The sequence below is a fragment of the Ambystoma mexicanum genome, chromosome 1p (assembly GCF_040938575.1).
Source record: "Ambystoma mexicanum isolate Mex_15411 chromosome 1p, UKY_AmexF1_1, whole genome shotgun sequence".
Lineage (NCBI taxonomy): Eukaryota > Metazoa > Chordata > Amphibia > Caudata > Ambystomatidae > Ambystoma > Ambystoma mexicanum.
In genome coordinates, this window is record NC_090921.1 from 1,214,033,417 (window position 1) to 1,214,051,707 (window position 18,291).

At 43.5% G+C, this 18,291-nt stretch overlaps 1 long non-coding RNA gene across 1 annotated transcript in view; it reads left to right on the forward strand.

Annotated features, from left to right (window-relative positions):
* LOC138572333 (uncharacterized) overlaps positions 1-17,428 on the forward strand; it is a 102,600-nt gene extending 85,172 nt beyond the window's left edge. The window contains exon 3 of the long non-coding RNA XR_011303903.1: positions 17,386-17,428. This is a non-coding gene — a long non-coding RNA (uncharacterized lncRNA). The remainder of the gene's footprint in view (positions 1-17,385) is intronic.
* The last annotated feature ends 863 nt before the right edge of the window (positions 17,429-18,291 follow it).

Genomic DNA, 18,291 nt, shown 5'->3' on the forward strand with positions numbered 1-18,291 from the left:
GATTTCATTCAAATGGCCATCAAACTATCTCGTATGCAGGTATGGCTTTCTCAATGGGAACCTTGCTTCCAGGATTCTCTTCGGCATAAGTATTTTCACTGGTACCGCACGTGTCTCACACTCTGGTTCCCAACATATAGGCAATATGGGCGAAGTGGTTGAGGTGGGGGTACTTGGCTCCTTCTCTACACACCCCCCTCTGGGCGATTCATCGACCACTCTCCCATCATCCTTCATATGTAGACATCCTTGTCTGAAGAAATGCTTCTTTGGGATCCATATCTTTATGACTCCTTTCAGGCATCCAGCTGATTTCACATGCTCATCCTTGTTCCAAGTCATAGGCATGCACTGTCTATTTGGGCTGCACTAAATCCAATTTCCAACATACTTCGTATGCTTCTTTGGATACAGGAACTTCGTTTCCTCAGGTGCATGGATACTGGCCTTCACAAAGTCTCTGATTTCTTCATCTGTCAAGTCTCTGGCCTTCCATCCTGACTCACCATCAATCATGATTTTCATCGCTATGGCTTTCTTTGCTGTCTTCTTGTATTGTCTGATTATTATCTTGATCACACAAAATCCAAGCAATACCAACATGATCAGGGCTCCAAGGATCTTGAACATGTCTGCCATCCATTGTGGAACCCAAGAAAAGAGAGATCCAGACCAGCTGTCATAAGCAATGGCTTCTACTTCATCTTTCACCTAGACGTGTAGTTTTGTCAATATTTCTATGGCCTCTGCCATTCTTGTCATCATGAGGAGGTATGAACATGCAACATGATTCTTTGATTTTTGCACCTACATTCATAGCCGTGATCCTATCCAGGACGTATCTATTCTGAAGAATCATTAGTCATATGGATCTCATTTCTTCTCTGATGGCATTGAATCCCTTTATGGTAGTGTTGATTGTCTGTAGCAATTCCCATCTAGTAATCTGCAGCCCTTTGGTATTTGCTACAACCTGGATTCTCAGCATGAAGATCATCGTGAATAACGACAAATTGTGGCTGAACAATCTATGCTTATATGGGATGGAGTAAAAAGCTTCGAATGACTTGGCTGAGAAATAGTTCTTCCTCTTCATTCGATTAATCAGCTCTGCAGATCTCCTCTTCCTCAGGTGAGCATCTGCTTTTGGGAAACTATCAAGACTCAAGTCACTTTTAGGAATCATGGAACATGGACGTTCACTAGTGAGCATCGTCCTCCCCAATCATTGGGTAGCTTCATATATGCTCTGGATCCACAAACCCAATAGTGATTCATGATTACTGCTGTTCCAAGATTCAATCCTGGTACATCAAAGCTTAAACCACAGTTCTGGTTCTCTCCAACTTTTCTTGTGCCATTGTTTCTAAAGCACAGCTTTGCACTCTCCAAAGGCACTTTCTGCAAGGGTCTTCCTCTATCTTCGACCAAGGTCAGTGGCTTAGCAGGTCTTGGCCATAGAGGCTTGCAGCCATTCTGCACTATGTCAATGGCTGTTTGATAACAACCGATCATCACCCGGGCTCTACAGATCACCACTTCTTCTTCACATCCATCTGGTGATAGCACTGATCCCCAAATCTACATTTGGCCTCTGTTCTTCCATCTACAAATTTCTTCTACAGAGTTTCCTGGACTTTCCAGTTTTTTGTTTACTTCCCATCTGATTCCATCTACTTTCACTCAAGATGTTTTGTATCTGATCACTTGATTCTTAGTATGAGCTCTTAGACTTGCCTTTGTATCTTGGATATAGTCGTCTTCATCTAGAACTGTCCATTCAGTTGCCCATTTGAGATAGGCATCTTGGCCCTGAACTGACCTTTTCTGTCTGGACATCTATTTCAATATCTATGAAGATCTTAGACTTCCGCAAGCTATAAGGCAGGAGTGCACACACACAGCGTTCCTCCTTTGAGGTTCTTCTTCCCAATTCTTTCATATGCTGATACCATATGTTATTCCCCAAGTGTGCTGTACTGTCCAGGTAATCATTCAACTCATGATCATCCACCCTGGCACTTCTTAGGACTTGTTCTTTTCTTACAAGCTTCGCTAACCATCTCATGCAAGGTGTCAGCATAGTTCTTCCTTACTGGACCAATCATAGAGACATTTGTCAGTGTGATGGGTGCTTTTACATGTGCTACCTATGTGGGAGAGAGTTCCAGAAGCTTCATCCTATTCACATAATATGCAGGCTTAAAGATGTCTCGCATAATCTCCATACATGACCTCCCTCTAAAAGGTAACCCAGGCTTATCCATCATTGGACCAGGTGCCCTTGTGTGTATCTCTAGAGTAGGAACAATTACATAAGGTCTCAGCAGCCTTGTAGTTGACACATCTGTACCCTCCTTCTGTATAAGAGGATACACAGGAATGATATTACTATTGACGCTGCCCATTTTTACTCTTTTTTAAGGAAGGAAAAAATAAACTTTAATTGGGCAACATTATGTAATACATTGGAAGCTGCTGAGTCTGCTCCACAAGTTCCCTCAATCAACTTCAGCTGGCTGACTATACGACGATGAACAAAAGTTCCCACAAATTGGCCTTTTACCAGATGACATGAAGATACTCCTTCAGCATGAAACAAAGTACTTTAACCTGTAGATTTTCAAATCTTCTCCTTCGAAAGTCTCTTTCAGTTCTCAGTGTTCTCTCAGAGTAAATGTTCACCTGCGTGATTATGTCTCTTAGTATTTCAGTAACTGCTGCATTATTCCTCGGATCCCTCAGGAATGTCGGGACATCAGTTTGTCTCCCAGTAAGATGCGGGCATGCCTCAATTAGATAGTAGAATGCCAAGCTAACCAGATGATGTGCATCATCCACTGATAGGGGCATTTGTGTTTTCCCCACTGTAATCAGGAAGCTGAAGGATTTGCTCAATGATAGCTGCGAGCAATCTCCTCACGATTGGACCATTCTTAGGATCTTGCAGGAACAGATGAATGCTAGTAGTTCTCCTCACAAGCGCAGGGTATGCACGCAGAATAAACAAGAACACAGCAAGCACGATCCGTGAAATGTTGCCATTGGGCACCACCATGGGCACCTCCGAAAGTAATTCAGTGAAAAAGGAAACAGGGAACTGTTCCCTCTTCCAATCGTTGAAAAGAAACTCCAAATATGGCACACTCTCCTTTATGATCAAGACTGAAACATATCTCAGTCCAATGTCAACAAACTCCTGTGGCTCAAGAACAAGTAGCTTCCCTTAACTCCTTTTTTAATGACTGAAAAGAGTGTCCTGACAATAAGCCACAGTCCAATATACTCTTTTTCTGTTTATTCAACAGATTATGCGTCTTTCTTCCTCGTCATAGATCTACTTTGCATTTGCTGTGGTTCTTCCCCGATGCTTGCTTCTGACAGGGGTGGTGTTGAAGGGGGTTCTCAAGCATAGATTTTCACATCTCTGAGAAATATCCAAGCACATCTGCCTTGGACCTTGACTACAGACAGTGTCATGGCTTCCACTATGATGGGGGCTGTTGAAACGCGGCTCATGCCACTTCCTTGTCAAATTACGAATTTGGACTGAATCACGGGGGAAAAGTTTGGAAAGACATGGTATTTCAACTCTGGTTGTTGTAGCATTTCCTTCTGTGTTCTGAGCTGCCCCACACCACTTCCGCTTGAGCTGATCTGAAATGACAGAGATACTTGAGGTCATGCTTGTTAAGTAATCACGTAACTCCTTTCCTAACAATTCTACTGTTGTCTGGGCATCACTTCTAGTTCTATACAGAGGTGTGAGAGGTGTCCTCATTCGCCTCTCTGTCATTATTTCATGGGGTGTGAGATGGTGGTCTGAGCCTGGTTGATTTCCCAATGCATACAATGCCAATAGTAGGCAATGCAACCAAAGCTTCAATTTGGCTATTCTCTCTTTAAGCAAGCTGTTTAGTCTCTCACAGATTCCGTTTGCTTGCAGGTGATACACCGATTAAAACCTGTGTTTTATGCTAAGCAACAAGCTTATTTGTTCAAGGACTTCATTAACAAAATGAGGGCCGTTATCTGATCTCAATACTTCACATATTCCCCATCTAGGAAATACTTCTCATACTAAAGATTTTGCTGCACCTGTGGAGTCTGGGTGTGTACATGGACCAGCCTAAATCCACCTTGAATAGGGACATACCACTACAATCATATATCTGTCCGCATTACATACTTGCATCATGTCGACATAGTCGATATACAAATGCTAAAAGGGACCATTAGGTCCTGGAATAACTCCCCTAATTGTGTGCAATGTGTGCCAAACAGTAAACTTTGGACATACGGTACAATTTACTACATACAATGCAATGTATTCTACTATATTTGGAACAAACCAATCCTCTACAATAGTTGTGGCGAGGCTCTCTCTAGTAACATGCGTAGGGTAGCATAGCTATTCCAACACCACCCTTAATAAGGCTACAGGCATCACTTGTTTACCGGTGCTGTCTTGTCCCCACAATGCTTCAGAGGGGTTTAAAGAACACCGTCTCTGTGTCCACAAGTATTTCTCATCTTGAGGTGCTTCCCCTTGAATCTCTACCAACTCCTAGACAAGTTATTATAACACTCAGACACACTCATAATCACCACCATGCTTTCATTCACATCAGGCATATCAAACAACATAATAATATCTGAACAAGGAACTTGTTTTGCTTCCTCATCTGCCTTTTGATTTCCACATGAGACAAAGTCTGCTCTCTTAGTGTGTGCTGTGCATTTAACTACTGCTATGGCTACTTGGAGGTGTAGTGCTTTAATAGGTCTGTCCAATAAGGCTGCATGCAACACTGGAAGGCCATCCACTCGGAGGTAGCCCCTCATTTTCCAATGTGCTAGCCCTGCATGCACTGTTGACGTTACATAGGCAGAGTCGCTGTACACTGTTACTTCCTGGTCTGCGTGTGTCTCAAGCCCGATAATCAACGCCTCTATTTCTGCAGCCTGTGCAGAAAAGTGAGATGGTAGTCGTGCACTTATCAATACGTTAAACTCGTCATTGGCCATGTGCTTTACCACAGTGGCACCTGTATATCTTTGTCTATCATTCTGATCGATTCCAGAAGAACCGTCAATAAAGAGAATCTCCCCAGCTGCCAATGCCTTTTCCTTCACCCTTGGGAGTTCGTCATAGAATTCCTCATAGTTCTGGAAATCATGTGCATGCTTGTCCTCTGCCAGTGGTTCTGCTACAAACATGGCAGCAGTCACTATTTTGCATTGGACTATTTTAATCGCCGGATTCGATATGACTACCTCATAGGCATAAGCTCTTTGAGGCATCAGCATGCTATTAGGTTTTTCCAAAATAGCAAACAATGCATGTTCAACAAATAGCATCATGGAACACCCCATTACTATGCTAGCAGTCTTCTCAATGGTGAATGCGGCAGCTGCCAAAGACTGTTTGCATGGAAAGTGGCCCCTCATTACTGGGTCTAGAATCCCACTGTAATATGCAAGGGGCTTGTACCCCAACGTGGTTCTCTGCGTGAGTACAGCTGTCATAACAGTGCCATTTGTGTACGAGAACAAAAATAATTCCTCAGCATAATTGGGAATCCCTAAAACTGGAGCTGTGCAAATTACCTTTTTTTAACTCATCAAACCCTTCTTCCATCTCCTCAGTTGAGACAATTTTTTCCCCATTTACCTGTGCTTTATTCAGAGCTTGCAACAAGGGCCATATGTATGAACTTTAATCAAAGACCCATGCTCTTACATAAATACACAGTCCTAGAAATCTGTGCATGTGCTTTATCATGATTGGCTTTACTGTTTTCAAAATAGCCTCAGTCCTCTCAGGAGTAACTTTCTTTCCCTCATGTGAAATATAGTAGTTCTTGTTGACAAACTGTAATTTCTCCTTGACTACTTTATATCCTTTGTCTGCAAGAAAAATCATCAGTTGAACTGAATCGCATCTGCACTCTTCCTCTGAGGTGCTACAGACCAATATGTCATCCACGTACTGCAACACAACTCTTTCCAAATCAATATTACTCAAGTCCATCTGCAGGACTCTATTGAAAATTGACGGAGACTCAAAGCCCTGGGGCAGGCGAGTACTTTTCAGACGAGTTTCTCTGAATGTAAATGACATCAGATCTTGCGAGTCTTTATGCAATGGGATTGAAAAAAAACTAATTTTTCAAGTCAATCACAGTAAAATATCATGCCTTAACAGGGATATTACATAAGCTTGTCACAGAATTACAGACTAGAGGGAACTCGGCCTCTACAATCTGGTTAATCGGGCGTATATCTTGAATTAAAGGCCACAACCCCCCTTTCCCTTTCTTCACAGGATAAATTGCGGTATTACATGGTAACTCTGTTGTCAGTAGGATGCCCTGTTCCATCATAGGGGATATCGTCTTAAAAATACCTTCATCTTGAATACCTTCATCTGCCTCTCGAGACAAAGGATACTGTTGTGCTTGAGGTAAAATTGTTTCTGGTTTCAATTTAATCTTCTCTTCTCCAACCCCCTTAAATAGGCCTATATCATAGGGGCCGGTTGTCCATAGTGAAACTCGCACTTTTGCCATGTCTTCATCGAAAAATAATTGGGCATTTCTGTGCTAACATCATTTTCTGAGGAACCTCAAGTTTAATTGCTCTTACCCAATAAGTAATGCTCATCTCAAATACTACTTCGTCATCTGACGGATGATCTCCAAACATATCCTCATCAGTGACGTCAGTCAATCTGTAACCTTCCCCAATGGCAATCACTGTGCACCATCGTCTGCTGTCATAATAATTTCCATCAAGCAAAGCCATTTCTCCTCGCACTATGGCTGCTTGTAACTCTAAAGGGAAGACTCGCCCTTCCTCTTCATCCATAGGTATTTTTGGCCTGAATAAAAAATTCATCAGGTATTCTCATAGTTATGCCCACTAAGCCTGGCAGCCATGTTAACAGAATGTGTACCCTATGGTAAAAAAACTTCTGGTTCTAAAGGTACTCCTCATATGGCTATTTGTCCTGCAAATGCCATAATAAATTCACTCACATTCAAATAATGCATTCCTGGTGTTCAACATACTATGCCTTTATCAGTGAATGAAATCGTCATGTGCAATTTGGTCATTAAATCTTGACCTAATATATTGACAGGTGTCTGCCTTGAACATAACAATGGCATAGACATCATGCTCTCCTATGCTCTCCTACAGAGACTGGCAGTTCTTCAGTAAAAGGAACTCTACTTGTAGCTCCTGTGAAACCTTGAGTATTCATGGCATTTCCAGACATAGAAAATGTCCCCCTCTCATTTACATGAGCATGTTGCACCCATTTCTACTAAAAAAAGAAAAAGATTTGCCTCCTATATTGATGTCAACCGTCGGTTCCTCTTGAGGAGTGGGGGTCACTGATGGTATCAAAAACATCAAGTCTCCCAGTGAGGTGTCCTATTGTGGATACATTGTGGATACATTCTCATCCCCGTACGTGTGAAAGGATTCCCTCCTCAACAGTAACACCCCCTATCCTAGGAGTCATTAACTGTCCCATGCTTGTGCTTTGCTTCATCTGCATGGGTGACTGCTGTGATTGCCCTTGTGGCCGATACATAGTTGCCTGCTGTGTTCTAAAGTCTTTTTGCATTCTCGGTGCTTGTGTTTGCTGCACTGTCTGATTCTGAGCAAACCCATCGCCATTCTGCTGAGAATAGTCAGGCGAGTTTGTGGCGCCCCCTCTTGAGAATTGCCCATTCTGCATGAATCCTTGACTTCTACATGTGTGAGCAAAATGCCCTGCCAAACCACATGTCCAAGATATAGGTGGAGGTCTCCTAACTTGCCCCTCCTGCATGCCTTGACTACCCACTTTGATTGTTCTGGAAGTTTCCCTGATTATTCTGGAATCCTCTACTTTGAAAGCCTCTCCTTCCCCGTGGTACAAATCCATTATTACCTTGATCGAACTGCCTTTGGTCATTCACCTGTGGCATGCTTGCTGCTTGCTGTGAACCCGATCTGTCTCCACTAGTCAACATCGCCCCTTCAATGGTGTACTTTGATATTTATTTCTGCACTAACTTTGCCTCTTCACTTTTCCTAACATCGTCTTTCTTTTGATTCTTTTCTTGCAACAGCCTGCAATAATGTGCAATGATCAGTTGAATCTCTGACCATGGCTTTGCATCCATGCCCATTAATTTCTTGAGCTGCTTTTGTACTGCTTCTAGCAACCCTTGGCACTATATATGATAAAAATACAGTTATGGATTTCCCCCAAAAAAGGTGGCAAGTCCCCTCTCTCACCATGGGATCACCCTCTGGGTGGATCTAGCGGCGTCAATGATTCTGATGCCCGAGATTTGGCTAGGTCTAGATCCGACCCTCTTACCTCCTTATCCATTGAAAAACACCCTTCAGGGCCACAAGCATTGCCTTCCTCCTCCCCATGGAAGGTTTCCCTGTCCTCGTCTGACATTTCCTGTCCCCAACTTCTGTGACTTCTCTCCTCTTCATCTCTATTCAGAGTCAGTCTATCTAAAGACAACTCATTTGGCTCAAAACTACATGAGGCTCCCTCTTTGTCGTACAATTGCATACTTTCGAGTCAATCATTTTTCCCCTTCAACTGCAGCACTTTCTTACTCCTCATATCATGATAGACTTTATTGATAGTGTCCCCAATGCTTCTAGAGTCAAATTCTTCCTAAAGATCTGCTCTAGGCAGACCTGCTATTGGCTCATGTACTGGCAAGAACTCTTCTATGGGCCTCATTCCGAGGCTGGCGCTATCCATGGAGTAAATAGCACCATGGTAAGCAACCATGGAGCTATTTACTCCATGGAAATCCGGCATGGTGAATGGAGTAATTACCGGTCCATTCCAAGGTTGGAGGGACCGGTAATTCCCCATTCACCATACCGGTTCCCCATCCCCATTCCTGCCCCCATAGGGCTCAATGGGAATGGGGAAGGAGTAAATTACGGCACTGTAAATTACGGTGCCGTAATTTACTCCAAGATCCCTTTGCGGGTTGGATTTTTAACGCCTGCTAAAAGCAGGCGTTAAATGCCAACCCGCAAAAGGGAACTCGGAATATGGTGGTAAGTGTTAACGGTCACCGTTGCCATTAACGGTGACCGTTAACCCTTACCTCCAGCCTCGGAATGAGGCCCTATGTCTTCCCATGCCACAACCGGATTAGGATCTATTAATTCCTCTTCCACACATTCAAAATCATGTGCTCTCTGCCTCCTCTTTCGTTCTAGTTCATGATCAAACTCTCTTTGTTTCCTTGCTTCTTCTCTTACTGTTGCTTCCTCCTTTCTTTTTGTTGTGTAGTGCTTTGCTGGGTGTGTTGTGCTAATGCAGAGGGGGGAGGTGTGTTGTGTATGACTTGTCTGGATGCAGAAGGAATGTTGTGATTTCATGTAGAGACTGGATGTCTGAATGTTGGAATGTATGGGTGAAGGTTCTAGCCTGGTTATTTGTTTAGCCCTCAGCCTAGGTTATGGACCACCAGTGCTATTGTTCTATTTCTATCTTATGTGTAACCAATGTAACCACTTGTAATGGTACCTAAGAAGCATGTAATAAACATTATAAGTGTACCTAAGAAGGATGGAAGGTGCTTCATTTCATTGGCGACGAGCTGGTCCCTTGGACAACACTGCCTCCAATACAAGTAAGGCCCATCACCCAGGTTGGCAAAAGGGGGAGGAATAGAGCCCCTAATTGGAAGGATGGGCTGTCAATTTGTCTTGTACATAGAGCTGAGCCCAGGGGTTTAGAGTGGTAAGCGTCCCATAAAATGGTGAAGGGCGAGTCCATTATAAGGAGGAGGAAGCTTTCATACCAGCTGGAGGAGAGTGTGCCCGTCACAAGGGTAAAGGACTGCTCCTGTGTGCTTGTGAATGGGCACAGCTCAGTCAAGCAAGGCACTGGAGGGATTGAAGTGACCAGGTTGCGTGTTGGGTAGATTCCTGGTCTAAATGGTCTTAATACACGTTGTTGCGAAGGATTTCTTCTATGTGTGTGTTCGTCTGAGTATGAACAGTTGTGAAGGTGAGCAACAGTTTTGTTATGGCACAATATGACAGTTGGACATGGTGAGATGTTTACCGTACAGCATTTCATGTGGGACTGATGATGCAATTGGCTCTGTGGGAGGAATTGGCGATCGATGGAATGCTTTGTGTGTTCAAGGGATGACAGAGTATATCATCCGATGCATTAGCTTGGCCATTACAGTGGGCTTCAGCACAGTAATATGTAGAGGCTGGGTTTGAGAGGAAAGCACCCTCCGACGTGCTCCCAACGTAATCGGGGAAATTACAGGGAAGCAGTTCATGCACATTACCAGTGAGGCCTGAGTGTAAGAGGAGTTAAGGTATCGAGTCAAGTCGACGCAGCGAGGAGGAGTGGCACGAGTAAGTGCGGAGATAGCCTTATGTTGTGACTTTTTGGACAAGCGTCGGATTGCAAAAAGGGAGTCTTCGGAGTACAGCATGGAGTGGTATGCGGTTGCAATGAGCTACCTTTCTTGTGGAATGGAACTTCTATTCTACGTTTGGGACTGATCCAGGTAGCAGTGATGGTGATCATTGGGAGTGGACGAGTGCTGTGGTGGGACATGAAAAGTGTATCCTTTTCTAAGTAAACATTGGTCTGGTAGACCGGCGGGTTATCTATGTACACAAAGGTAATATGGAGATTTCTGCATTAGAATGTGAAGTTAGGAAATCTTCTTGCCTTGTACAAAAATCACATTAGGAACTGATCATGTTGGATAAGGATGAGTTGCTGACAGTGGTCCGGATGGATGAGTCTGAACAGGGTGGTTGAGTGAGATGTCTATGATTTAAGCATTCTGAGGATTTGCAGCTTTGGGTTGCGGGAAGCGACATGGACTTTTAGCAGCAATTACAATGTTTGGTATGGTATGTTTGGTATTGCATGTTTAGGAGGAGTTGTGTTATATATAAATCTAGACTTAACTACTTTGAGGCTTTGAAGGGGAAGTTGCAAGAATGCAACATGGACACCTAGTTTTAAAAAATTAAATTATTTATACAATTTGGATTAGGGCACACGTCAAAGCATTGCTTAGAGTACAAAGCATGTCTTAGGCTAAGCCTCAACATAATGAAAATGTATGGGTCATTGCAACATGAAGTTAAGGTATAATGTAAATGTTGAAGGCTTCTAGCTCATAACATTGCAGATAAGTCAGACTGGGGTAGTGCCTCTAGTCTGGAATTTCGTGTGGGTATGGATGAATATGCCACAAGGTTATGCACTTGGTAAGCTTGGTGGAAGTTTATACCAGTTATGTAAGTATGGTTTGCTGATGGCATGAGATTGCCAGGTCAGCTTCTGAGGCATGTGTTTCGTGTGCCTTATAAACAAGTTTGGGTTGTTGATGGTATGGAAAATGCCAAGTCAGTACGTTAGGCATGGTTTCTTCGGGTAACTGTGGATTTAAGCCACCCAGGGTCATAGAAATTTATGTTGGTCCTGGGTGGTGGCTCCCCCAGTTGGAGTGTGGGCTTGACTGTGGTTGATGTCTCGCAGGGTTAAATAATGTATGCTTATTAGTGGTGGTAGTGCCACCAGTTGAGTGAGAGTGTGACTGTGTATGTGTCACGCAGGATAAATGGTTATTATAGTTGAGTATGGGTGTGACTGTGGTAAGAGTCACGCAGGGTCTACTGTTATCATTTCTGGGTGGTAGCGCCCCCAGTTAGAGTCGGGGCGTGACTGTGGTTGAAGTCTTGCATGGTAAAACGAGGTATGTGTGCTGAGTGGTAGTGCTCCCGGTTACAGTGTGGGTGTGACTGTGGTAGAAATCATACAGGGTCAAACATGTGCTTTGTTTCTTGTGGTTTTCGCACCACGTCTATTTTGCTTTCTTGCACATAGACAGTTTTTCTTGGTTGTACTGTGTGTTCATTTACGACTCTATTCATCTTCATCAGGGTCCCGTGTTACTCTAATGGCATTGGTTGTGGGCTCCGGTGTGCCTGGCAAGTGCATCGGGTGTGTTGTGAGTGGAAGAGTCTAAGTGTACAGGCTGTGTGCACGCCCTGGTGATATGAGTCGGTGTGAGTGGGTGGTGCAGGTGTGAGTGTGAGTGGAGGTGTGTGTGTTGTGTAGTGTTTTGTTGTGTGTGTTGTGTCAATGCAAAGAGGGGAGATGTGTTGTGTAGCGCTTTGCTGGGTGTGTTGTGCTAATGTAAGGGTGGGGATTTTTGTGTATTGCTTGTCTGGGTGCAGAAGGAATGTTGTGATGTCATGTAGAGAGTGGATGTCTGAATTTTGGAATGTATGGGTGAAGGTTCTCGCCTGGTCAGTTGGTTAGCCCTCTGCCTGGATGATGGGCCGCCAGTGTTATTGTCCTATATCTATCTTATGTGTAACCTATGTAACTACTTGTAATGGTACCTAAGAAGCATGTAATAAACCTTACACCTAAGAAGGATGGAAGGTGCTTCATTTCACTTTTCAACTCTCTCCTTTCATTTGGCTTTCATATCTCCTCGTCTTTTTGTCTTTGTATTCTTTTATCCCTTAATTACTGTTCCTCCTCTTCCTCTCTCTATCTTTCTCGACTTTCTTGTCTTTCTAGTTCTTCAATTGTCCTCTATTGTTATACTTTCTTTGCTACTCTGCTCTTTCCTGCTTTTTCAGTTGCTCATCTTGATCTATACTCTTTTTTGCCCCGTCTCCTTTCAATCTTTCCTCTCTCTCTCTCTCTCTCTCTCTCTCTCTCTCTCTCTCTCTCTGTATCCTTTTTGTCCTGTTTGTCTCAATCTTCCCTTTGCCTTACATCCTCTATGCTCTAACCATCGAGTGTGAGCAAAATCTGACCATCCATCCATTTGTTCTGTATAAGTGCTAACTCATCCGTCTTATGTTTTTCTCCTTTCCATCTCTTTATTTCTCATCATATATCTAAGAATGTACTTGGTCGATCACTTCTCTCCTTGTCGGGTCTCTCCTTGTCCCTCGGGATCTTAGAGATTACATCTCTCTCGTGTATTTTGTCTGGGCTCTAGTGACTGCTTTGCGCAGGCGACTCATATGCCGGGTTGCTGTACCCTGTCGCTGCCTTAAGCTCTCTTAATGGGCATAACCCATCATCTTTCTTACTATCGCCATCTGCTTCGGGTGCAGCGGGCAGAGCAGAAGGCTCCTCATTCCCCCCCTTTGCATATATTCAATATCCAGTCTTCAGGAGCTGGGTCTTCTCTTTCCTACTGGTACATTTTCCAGAGCTCTAAGCACTAATCGCTTATCTATCTTTTTCCCGCATATGCTGCATGCAAAAATGTTGTACATTCAACTTCCGACTCTCGGGATTGTCTGCCTCTTTTTATCAGCTGCTTCAACTTTCCGTCCGTTCAGCTTCCTGTAGACCCCAGGAGGGGATTCTGCCTGAAAAAAAGGGACCTGTCTCACCTAGATTGCAAGTCTGATAATTGAAATATTTCCGCTATCTACAGTGAGCTTCACGTCCTTTCAGCCGAATGGCAGAGGTTGTGCGATATTTCTGGGACCCCAAAGCTTACTATCTCGACGGATTTTTAACCATCCTCTGCTACCACGTGAACTGGTGGACCCAGTCCTTTAAGACGAGGTAGAAATGCCCTTGAGATGGATGTGGATACAGAAGTTACTCAAACATCAATAATCGAAACGACTCAGGTAGGTGGCAAAAAGATAACTGTTTTAAAATCAATTATCTAAAACAGGCAGTTTAACAGTCATCAACAGACATCTCATATTAAGGTGTCTCAATGCATCTTTTTAAAAAAGCATTCTTTTATAGCAAAAAATCATCATTGATGATGTCAACCAACGTATTTACTAACATCCTTCGTGGCAAACTAAAAAACCTAGTGGCTTTTGCGATAGGTTCTTCAGGAACCTCTTAGCCTACGATCCATACTTGTCTAAGAGAGTGAAGAAAGGGATAGGTTTCTAAGCCCTCTCCTTCAACAGGTCACTATGAACATCACTAAATACACGACATCCCATTTGTTAAACAAACTATAGGACCCTTAATCATGCGGCCACCTACCATTGGTTGGCACTCTAACCTCCGTCAGTACTTTTCCACCTACATTAGCAGCATGCAGGCTGGTCTTCCAGGTACTGGTGAGCTAGTCTTAACCATAGCTTCCCACCAATTAGCATATTCATCTATCATTACCTCAGTGGTCTGCTGCCAATTAAGGCTTAATAACATGTCCTTGGAAGTGTTATTTTGCTCTGGAGAATTCAGGGGAGTGAAAGCACGCTCTGCCATCATGCATAGGTGTGGTCATCATGTTCGTCCAACTTCATTCCTTCACGTGACTGAAGACCACAAAATCAAGCTGTAGTGCATTTAAAATACTATTTTCTAATAGACCTCTGACATCTTCCTTGTTTTTGTCCATGTCTTCTAAACAGGAGTTTCTTTCTTTCACACGCTTTGTATCCCATGTCTGCTCATGCCAGCCTGATAAGACCTTGGTTTCTTGGGGCTTGTCCAGCCTTGCTTTTCTGAGTTTCACTCCTGTTAATTTCTTCACTTGTTTTAAACTGCGACAGACTGGAAAAGAGGCCTTCCTTTTTAAGTCCATTTCTGATATAATACATAGTGGAAACATCCATTTTTTTACTCACTTCAGTATATGTATATGTTGGCGCATGCCGCAATCTATTCACTATAAAGCTAGCCTCAAAAAAACTTCATCTGCTTGTGTTTCTTTGCTTCTGTACACGTGTAAAATACATTGGCATTTTAATCATTTCCGTAGCATAAGCTTCTTCATCTTGATCCCAAGATGTGACTTATCTTTGATACTTTTTAAAATATCTGCATTCTCTTGTCTCTGCATCTCTTCCACGTACATCAGCCTGCGTCATGTGACGTCACTATTCCTCCCTTCCATTCATTGGTCCTGCTTCTTCTGGCATTTCATTCAAATGTCCATCATACTGTCTCGTATGCAGGTATGGCTTTCTCAATGGGAACCTTGCTTCCAGGATTCTCTTCGATATCAGTATTTTCAATGGTACCCCGCGTGTCTCCCAACATATAGCCAATATGGGCAAAGTGGTTGAGGTGGGTGTACTTGACACCTTCTCTACAATGGATCTGAGAAAAGTTGGGCCCCCCTGATCACAAACCTGGGCCACCCAGATAAAAATTTCTGGAGCCAGGCCTGCTCCATCAATGGCATGCAGCAGAATCGCCGCAGACAACCTACCTGTTCATGGTAGAGAGCAATCTTTGTTTCCAGTGTGGTGTTGCCGTTGCTTCTGGTGACTCGTTGGCCTTCAGAGATCGTTGGTGTCTCAGCCAGGTAAAGTGTTGTTTTGGTTTTGACTGCATCGGTGTGTAGGTACCCTTAACTAGGAAGACCCTCTAAATCACCATGAGAAGCAAACAAGACTTTCTTAGATTCTGGCAGCATTTACATCTTACTAACAGAAATGAGACCTCCCTTCTCTTTTTTCATCCTCAACTTGGCCTTTTGTTAAGCTGTTCAGTGCCTCGAGCCAATTCCATTTGTATCGGTGTCCTATATACATTTTCTTCATCATCATCCTTGCCGAAAAGTCTGTCAATGGGTTATTGTTTACCTCCCATTTTCCCAGAATGCCACTATGTATGGCATGCTGACCTGCTGTTTTTTCATGGTAACATTTGCATTGTTTCTTGCAGGCTTCTTTACGTTTCTCAATGGCGATAAAGTGAACAAATGATTCTCCTTGTTGGTTGTAAGGTTCTTTTACTTGTTAGAAATGATTACAAACATTTTAATAAAAAGTAAAAAAGAAGAATCCTGCATGTGCTCAATATAATCTCAGCAGAATGACTGCGTTGAGGAAGCTACTGAATTTTAGTAGATTATTGTTAATGTTAATGTTAAAGGATATTTGTACCGCGCACTATCACCACCGGGTTGGTCTGCCGGCACTCTGGTGGATCTGTACTAAAAGGCAGGCTAGGTTAGGCGTGTTAGTTGGACAAATTTGGGAAAAGAGCAAGGGAGCTGTGAAGTACTCTTGGCAGCTTTGGTTCGGTTAACACCATTCGCCAAGCGTATTGGTGTGTTATCCGGTTCTGAGTCTGTCATGTGCTGTGGTTTGGGGGTCTGTGTGGTCTGGTTGTTGTTACAGTGTGGTGAAGTGCGTGCAGGTTGCTGTGGCTTTAAGTGGAGTGGTTGTATTTGGATAGATTGTGAGAGGTGTGTGAGAAGGGGAGAGGTTTTGGTAGTTTTGGGGTTGGTTAGTATTCATGTTAGGAGAGATGCATATTCCTATTGGGTTTCCTTTGTGATTTCGAGAAGGTTGCTTCCTTTCAGTAGTTATGTTTCAGCGTGATAAGGTTCTTAGTCATTATGCTAGCTTAGCTACTTTTGTGTTTCCGTCTTTGCATTGGGCTAGTCCTTTTATCCCAGTTAGTCTTTGCTGTAGCCTAGGTTTGGATTGGTTTACTTGCGAGCTACGCCCGTGCCCTACGTCTTTTCTGAGTGGGTAAGGTTGCTCGTGGAGTTGGTGCAATTGGTCCAAGCGTTCTTCTTGGGCGGTGAGTTTGTGCAAAATAGGTTTTTTCTGTGATGTGGTACTGGTAGCAACAATACTTCATGGTTACTTGATTTGTTTTGCACATGAGTCAGGTGCCTTACCCTAGCCTGCAATTAGTACAATTGTGAAACAAAATAAAAATGCCAAGTAGAAGCCAAGTACACAGTACATTACACTACTTAGGAAACACAAGAAGGCCCTGTGTGGTTCTTGTTTCATTGCTGAAATGAAATCCTCCATGCGAGATTATTTTATCAAAGTTCTTGAGGCGTAGAATCCAATGCAGAGTTATGTGAATATGCACCTGTATCTTGGCTCTGCTGCTTCGATCATTTGTTACTTGGGCTAGTAAATGGCAGAGGTAGCCAAGGCCGTCCCCATGATCGCAAGCCTTTTACTGCCCAGGTGGGGGAGGAACTTTGCTTGCACTGCAGGCATGCCGTCACAAAAAACATCAGTAATGGCGGCCGCCGGACTTCGATCATTTGCTAAGCAAAGGTAGCCAAGGCCGTCGCCATGGTCGCAATCCATTTACTGCCCAGGTGGGGAAGGCAGTTTGGCTTGCACCGCAGGCATGCCGTCACAGATAATATCAGTAATGGAGGCCGCGTCAATAAAATAATTCCGTGTCAGCTTTGCCCGCTTGTATTCCTGCATAAAAAGCAGTCATACTCCAAATGGATTTCAGCTTCACCAGACGCGTGGAAGCGAGATGCAGGTGGAGCTGTTGTAGGCTTGTGTAAAAAGTAAGAAGGCTTTACACCTTTTAGTAGTCCCGCTAACGCAGAGCATGTTTTTTGTTACTTTTTACAGGAGCAACCTTGGTACTTGCAGATGGAGAAGACCAGACAACAGGTACAAGTATGTAGAGGGAAATGATGAAACCTCCCGATCACCACAATACATGGATAATCAATACAATAGGCGCCATCCAGACGACTGCTTTCCAGCCTGCTGCAACACCAGAGACTCGTCTTAATCGCTAACAAATTGTGGTTTTTCACAGGAGGATGGGTTGAAAAAAAATCACAAAAAGTGTCACACAGGTTTTGACAAAGGGTTTCGTTTTCTTTTGTGTGGAAGGAGGAAGGGTCACGAACGTGGTTTAAAAAATCATAAATTGTGTCAAAGATTTTCAGAAAAGGTTTCACAAATGCTTTCACGAAGGGTTTCACAAACTTTTTGTTCACATTTTTTTTGGAGAGGAAGGATACGGAAAAGGAAATGAAACGTACAATCACAAAGCATGTCACAACATTTTTCAAAGATCATTACTCCAAGGTAAAGTTGGACGCATAGAAAATGGTCCGAAATGGCTTAAGCACTGTTTCCTGCTCTCTCCTAGTGTGGATCAACTCTGTTCCTCCCTCTAACTGCCATGCGCCAACCGCAACCCACATACAATCAAACAGGTGGGTTTTTTAAATGCCAACAAAAACCTCCCTATAGATTCTGGAGCTCTGATTGGCAGGCCTGACTCTAGTCTGCTTGCTGAGCTTGCACGATTTTGGTCGGCAGCTGAATCTCATGAGAGCGTGCAGCATGCCGAATCCTGAATACACTCTTTCTATTGGTTCTGGTATCCAGTGGCAGTGGATATTCCCCAGCACTGCCTAACACAGGCCATCCAGGATCGCCTTTACCGAGTCGTGGTGTTTACCCCAGCCTCACTTTACATCGTAGTTTCAATAAGAAAAGCACTGTTGTTTAGAATCGCCA